The sequence below is a fragment of the Hordeum vulgare genome, chromosome 6H (assembly GCF_904849725.1).
Source record: "Hordeum vulgare subsp. vulgare chromosome 6H, MorexV3_pseudomolecules_assembly, whole genome shotgun sequence".
Taxonomy (NCBI): Eukaryota; Viridiplantae; Streptophyta; class Magnoliopsida; order Poales; family Poaceae; genus Hordeum; species Hordeum vulgare.
Window position 1 is genome coordinate 180,197,112 of NC_058523.1, and position 6,941 is coordinate 180,204,052.

General features: G+C 45.1%; 2 pseudogenes; one reads left to right on the forward strand and one right to left on the reverse strand.

Moving 5' to 3' along the window:
- Window positions 1-2,423: 2,423 nt before the first annotated feature.
- On the reverse strand, window positions 2,424-3,530 carry LOC123403777 (annotated as a pseudogene).
- A 479-nt stretch (window positions 3,531-4,009) lies between these two features.
- LOC123403282 lies at window positions 4,010-4,833 on the forward strand (annotated as a pseudogene).
- Window positions 4,834-6,941: the final 2,108 nt, after the last annotated feature.

Below are 6,941 nucleotides of genomic sequence, written 5' to 3' on the forward strand. Positions count from 1 at the left end.
TGTAGCCTGGGCATCATGAACAGATTCCTCAAGAGGAAGGTTGGGCCATATCTATCCAAGAAGAAAGACCAGGTAAACAATTATGCTACTTGACCAATGGATAAAGTATAGATCTCATGGCTGGCTACTATTCAACCCTGGCATTGGGGATCAGGAACGGGGTAAAGTACAGACTTTGGCTAAGGATGGGGATCCGGTTGTGCCGTGCTGGCCCCGGGAATCGGCGAACTATGCTACACAGTCAGATACCTAAGCGAACGGATAAGGGAAAGCCCACTATATTATATATAGTAATCACCTGCCAAAAGGAAAGCCTGACCGATAATAATAATAGGTCTATGCGCCGAACAAGCAACGGTATATTAGAGATAGTAAGGAGTTGTATACACGGGGGTATGCATTCATGTCACGCTTTCTGTGTGATAAGAGGTTGCTAGCTAGCAAGTATAGAAACAGGAGATATGCGTAGTTAACAGAAGCAAGGGAATATGCGTGAGTTGATTTGAGAGTTCTTTTTTTGAGTTTCCACCGAAAAAGAAATTTCATCTCAAGGGAAAATGCATTGCATTTTCAAGGGATTGCCAAGCTAGGCTAGGGATCGTCCGTGGGTATCAGGAATATCGTATTTATCTCTTCTAATCTAGATCCCACTTCCTTCCACTTCTTTCCTCACGCCCGTCCTGACTCCACATTAATGACTGTCCTTCCACCCAATTCCCCGAACCCTTGCATCACATCTCCAACCCCTACCTCCATGCAATCTTCAACAATCGTACCCCCCACCTCTGAAGCTTGCCCCCGACGAACCTGTCTGCACCTGCGGGCCCGCGCTTACATCATTGGCATCGCATGATTAAACATCAGCATGCGCACTTCCCTCCGTTTTCGATGCCGACAGGGGGCTGCTAGGGGGTGTAAAGTTTCGTTTCGGTCCTGTCAGACGACATGCAGGGGGGCAATGGCTGCCAACGGAATCTATAATAATTCGATACTAGGTCAACTGTACCATCAGACTTGTAAGAACATGTAAAATGTACCACACGAGGTTGTACCAGCTGTGTGCAGTCCTCCGGCACGGGTTAAGTGTCCTGCATAGATCTTCCCCTCTCTCCCAAAGAAGAGATGTTCGCTTCATAGCCTTCTCTTTCGAGATAAACCCTACAAAGGATCCTAATCGTGCTAGCCTTTCATGGACTCTTCTTGGATTTCCTTTCAGCTGCGCCCGGCACCTCTCTAGTTTCTTTACGAGATGGAGATGGCTCATTCTCTAGTTTTCCTATGAGATATAAGTAAGTTTCTATCGTACTTTGAAGTTCAGGAAGGAGTTATTAAGACGAAGAAGAACTGGGTGGGGATATGCCTTTCCCATAACAATAGAAAGAATCGAAGCCAATATACACTACAATATCACTATAGAGTTTTCGCCTACCTATGAAAAGTGAGATGAGAGCTTTGTGCTAATAATTTATTATAAAGGTGTACCTATCGACCCCAGGTAATTAATGCCCTATCCTTCTACTTAAAAAACGTTATGTTAGACTTGACCAACTGTTAATACCAATCCGGCAGCAATAACTACTACTAATGCATATTCATATCCCACTAGTAGACTTAGCAGACTGTGACCTAGCCAGTCTATTTGTTGACAACAGACCAATACTATCCATCAATGCCACAAAGACCATAGATGACCTCTATTTCGTGGAAGAACTCCTTCTCATATGATGCAGGGCAATAATACCAACTGCCCGCCCTACCTAGTGAGAAGAAAGCTTATAAATATAAGCATAAACGAATTCCTAGCCGAGCCCTATACTTACCTGCTTGTACGGTCAATGCCCTAGTAGACATCAACTTGTTCATAAACTCCAGCCTTAGCTACGCTCCTTTACCCGACCCAGGTGACCTACTTTCTCGGATGAGAGATTCGGCGGATTAGTAGGAAGTCCCTGTGGAGAACTAGAAGACAAAACGAATATAGCGGACCAAGCAATGAAAGACCTAGCCTAGGTAGTCCTATGTTTGACCAATGCTGCCTTGTATGGCTTGATCCAAGATTTCTTAGCAAAAAAAGACATGGGATTATTGATCAATTCACCATCCTCTTCATCTGAGTGTGCTTCCACTTTATCGTTTGTGGCATGTGCATTATGCAACAAGTAGATTCCTCATAAATGAACCTTCTCCACCCCTTTCCCATCCAACGCAGAGCGGCAGAACTACTCGTCTGCAAAGTGGGAAAGCTCCCTCCCTCCTACCTAGGTGTACCTCTTCATTGGAGCAAACCATCCAGCAACTTCTTACATTTAGAATTCTCTTCTAAGCTGGCTATAACCATCCTTATTGACCAGAAAGGAATTGAGAAAGGGGATGCTATAACCAGAGCATAGACAGCGTTTCCACATTCACTTTTGAACTTAGGGAAACAGTGAAAGAAGCCCTCGTTCCCGCTCTTCTTTCCCCACCAAACCAACAAGTAGTAGGTTGGTGGGCCTCGGTATCTCTATTTCCTGAGAAACCTACTAAAACTACTTCGAGAAACCTACCAATTCGAGAAACAAAACAAAACAAACCTACCAAAAAAACTAATTACTAGCCCCCCTTTTTGGGTGGCTTCCATTGCTTGTGCGAGTGAGCGATTATTTCGCGGATATCCCGTGGTTCCAAGATCTCGAGCAGAGGAAAGTCCCGGGGAAAGGTGTGCACCATGAATAGGATCTCGGAAGGTGAAAGGGATGCAATAAGTTTGTCTATATTGCTTTTTAAGCCAGGGAAATCCCTATATTCTGAGCACAAAATCCACCTTTTAAAGGTTTCTTTGTAATTCTCAGGCGCTCCCCCGCTCCGGACGAAAAGCACGTTCTGCTTCCGTTTGGAATTGTCATGCTCCTCATTATATTTCTCCTAGAATCCAAGGCATTTCGTCGGAATACATCCTGTCTTTCAACCTCTGTAGTCTTATGCATAGTAAGTACTATAGCCCCAATCATAGCAACTAATAAAATCACTCTAGAAACCAAAAACCAGACGGAATAGTAGGTATAAAGCAAATTGTCCAATGTTTCCAAATTAGTCCAACTTCGTACCTTTCCGGCATAAACCGTATATCTCAGAGAGGTCGTATTTCTGTGGGCTGGTAGTAATGGAATGGTTTCATTATCTAAAATGAAGAGCATTTCCCACCAAAAGTTCAGTCCAATAATACCACTCACTGGTAAATAGCGCAATACTTCTTCGCGAATCTCCGCTATTTGAATATTGTACATCATAACCACGAATAGGAATTAAACAGAAATAGCTCCTATATGAACTACTGGGGAGATCATAGCGGAGAAGTCAAGACCTAACAAAATAAGTAAACCAGAAGTGTTGCAAAAGACTAGGATGGGAAACAAAACGGAATGTACCGGATTTTTAGCACGTACAACCATCAAACCAGAGACCAAAGCAGGGCTTGACAAAACAGAAAGTATCATGGTACGTCGTCCTCCCTTGAGATGGAACTTGAATGCTGGAGCAAGAAGATGCATTCAAGTCGATCTATTACAACCAACGCGGTTGTTCGTATTTCATTTTCTTCTTCCAAGCCGACGCTCTTCTTATAAAAGAAAGCACTCACTGAATTACTTACTGAATCTCGTCTTTCTCTCAGCACCGAGAATTTTTGACGTGTCCAGGTCGATCAGAGGTTCGGCTTGCTTCTCCCCCACCCTCGCCTATGAAATGGATAACCCTTGCTGCCATAGCAACATGATTTTAATGGCTTCTGTTGAAGCGGAATAGGAGGAAGCATGCATTCTAGAAAGAATCTCCAACCCCCCCCCTTTACCTTCTCTTTCTATTCTATAAAAAGGCGAACATCTAATCTAGGCCCGGTCGCCTTTCTATGAAGGCGAGCAGCCCACCCCCCTTGTTGAAATTTGGATATTAAGGAAGCCGTATTTCGCAATAGCAGCTCCGAGAAGCTGGGCTTAGGGTGCGCCTCCTGCGGTCGTTTCAGTGACTCAATTGGCTGGCTTCCCTCAGCTCAGACTGGTGTCGCCACCTCTCCCAGGACCGGAATGATTATCCCTGCCCGATGGGTCTACATTCATCCCTGAATGTCGTCGGGTACTCTTCACTTCCCCGCCATTCTTGTAACCGTCACCTGTAGTCCGCGCAGGTGTGTCCGCACCCCTAGAGTGGACGAGAAAGAAAGGATTTTTTCTCGGAGCAACCCCCCAGGTTCCAGACCCAGGAGTTCACTTTCCCGTATGAGCATTCGGTACATATATAAGTCAGTGGAAGAGTCAAAGGGTCACCACTACTGAGGATCTCCCCCCTTATCTTAGAAGGGTCATCTGAGGGTTCGCCGCGGTTCATTGTTGTGCTTACACACTAGGATACCCTTCTCCGAAACCTCCGCGGGACCACGTATCACTAGTCTTCGGCGGGAGGGGTTTATTGCACAAAAAGGCTGGGACGCGGGCTCCCGCAGAGGAAAGCCCAACGAATGTCAGATGCAAAGCCCCGCACCTCATTCAGATCATATTGGCATAGTCTCGTAAAAAAAAGAGCAGACCCCATTGAAGACGGGAGTGAGGTACAACAAGGCCATTTCCATCCACCTTCTCACGGAGCCGTACGTGGATGTTACCGCTCATACAGCTCCCAGCCAGCAAGCAGTTCGCTTTCCTCTAGAAGTCATGGAAGTGTGGATAAATCGACAGAAGGTTTTTATTTCTTAAAAAATAGCCCTAACCGTCCTAAATATGGACGGAGAGCGGTCTCGAGTTTTTCGGGGTCCTCGAGATCGCATTTTAGGTCGAGTAGAGACGCTAGGGAGTCTGTGGGCTTCTTCCCTTGACATTTCAAGATGGCCTCTATCATCTTTTCGAGAGCCTCCCATTTGCCCGTCAAGGGGCATTTGACATCCAGAGACAAAAGCAGTCCCACACGAAACTGGGAATTTTCCCCAATAGACGTAACCAGCTCTGCTTTCGCGGTCTCAAAAGGAGAAGCCCCGAACGCTTGCAGTTGCTTTTTTCTCTTTATTCCTTCTAAGCGGGCCTCTAAAGACTCTACTCCTACTTTAAACTTAGAGTCCGATTCTTCCAATTCTTCCAAAGACAAAGTAGAACTTCGTTTTGAGGAGTTTGCCCCCCGTTCGCCGCCGTCCAGCCGGCGGCTACTCTAGGATGGATCGAGGTTTAGGCCAACAGAGGGGGGCTTGCTCCCTTTCTTCTGGAGCTAAGGAAGGACCTGCGGGTGGCGTTTCTGGTAAAGGGGGAATCTCAAGGAGGGTCTCCACACCTTCGAAGTGCCCCACCACCAGGGTTGGCGTTGTGTCGACGACCCCCTCTGGCTCCGGGCTAGAGGTAATTTCGATGATCTCCCGGGCCCTTTGTTCCTCGTCAGCATCGCAATAAAAATAAGGAGACGCGGTGACGTCGTCATCCAGAAGGAAAAAGAAAACCCCAAAGGTACCGAATGGAATTCTACTTGTCGGGCTTGGATTCGTTTCGTTTATTAAAAATTGAAATAATAAATAACAACCCATAAATAAAAGAGAAATTACGATAACAAATCTAAAGTGAAGCCAATCGCTTATAAAAAGAAACCAGTCTCCTTTTAAAAGGAACTGGCCAATTAACTTAGAAAAACTACGTTCTAACTTGAGCAGAAAAATTGGTGTCATTTGACATCTAAAGTTTCACCACCCCTACTACTGCCCGAAATCCTGCTTTGGTGATCTTTCCTCAAGGTGACACCGATGGTCTACCTCCTTTCGTGCGCCCCTCACCTTCTCCATGAGGATGATCCACTGGATTCATTGCAACATCATGAACAATGGGGCATCTGCCTAAGCACCGGCACCCCCACCACGCTTATGGCTCTATACCTACTAGACCTGTATTCGGTAAAGCTTTCTTTCTATATGCTAATTCTCATGCAGTTCATATTGTCGATATGAGTATAATTGCCTCGAGAAATAGATAAGAATTCCTTCCTTTACCGGTAAATGAATAGGAATCAGGTTAATAAAACCGGAACTGTTTCCGCCTTCCTCTCGAACTGATTACGTATTTCTAGCTAATAAAGATGCCTAGTTTTTCTCCGGATACGTACATTCGCCAATACATTTATACAAGATAGGACCAACAGGTAAATAAATATTATAAAGTGATTTCTGATATGTGTTGGTCTTCAGCTGCCAATGAATATGGGTATTCCATGCTCAAGGAGCAGAAAGTCTCTAGTTTTCTCGCACGAGTAGATCATCTTGTTTCCCTAGCCAGAAAAGTCTGATTCAACCGAATATCCAGGGCTATGGTATCTAATGGATGGTACCTCACTCAATTGAAGCTTATGGGAAAGCAGCAGTCATTGTCATATCAACAGTCAAACGCGAACCGTGCTTTAGTTGTCTACCTCTTTAGTTGCCTAACTCACTTAAGTATGCCTACCTGATCTCAGCTTCATTATCACATAAATGCTTGCTGAAACAAAGGATTTTGGAGTGGTAGAGCTCAAGTATCATATTATCATGGTGGTTACTATTGCGCTAGAAAGCCAGATGAGAAAGAGACACGAAGAGGTGGCAGGCGGAGGACGTTGAGAGCTATCTTTTAGGAATAGGACGTCGCTTTGCGCTCTTGCTGCTTATGCTAATTTCAAATTCCCAGAGACGGGGTTACTATTTGAACCCACCCGTAGATCAGTTTATGATTCCAATGTTCTATCGACTGACTAAGTTGGTCCTTAATTTCCAATGAAGTTTTTATTTTCTCGAGGGACGTAGCAAACTGTTTGGTTGGCTCTGAGCATTATAAAAATAGAGTCCTGCCTGCACAATGTTGATAACGGGAAATCTCTAACCTCCGTGGCGGGTGTGAAGAAGGGTACAGCTAGAAAGCGAGAGAATATCTTTATGGATATGAGTCTGAGGAAGAAGTCTCTGA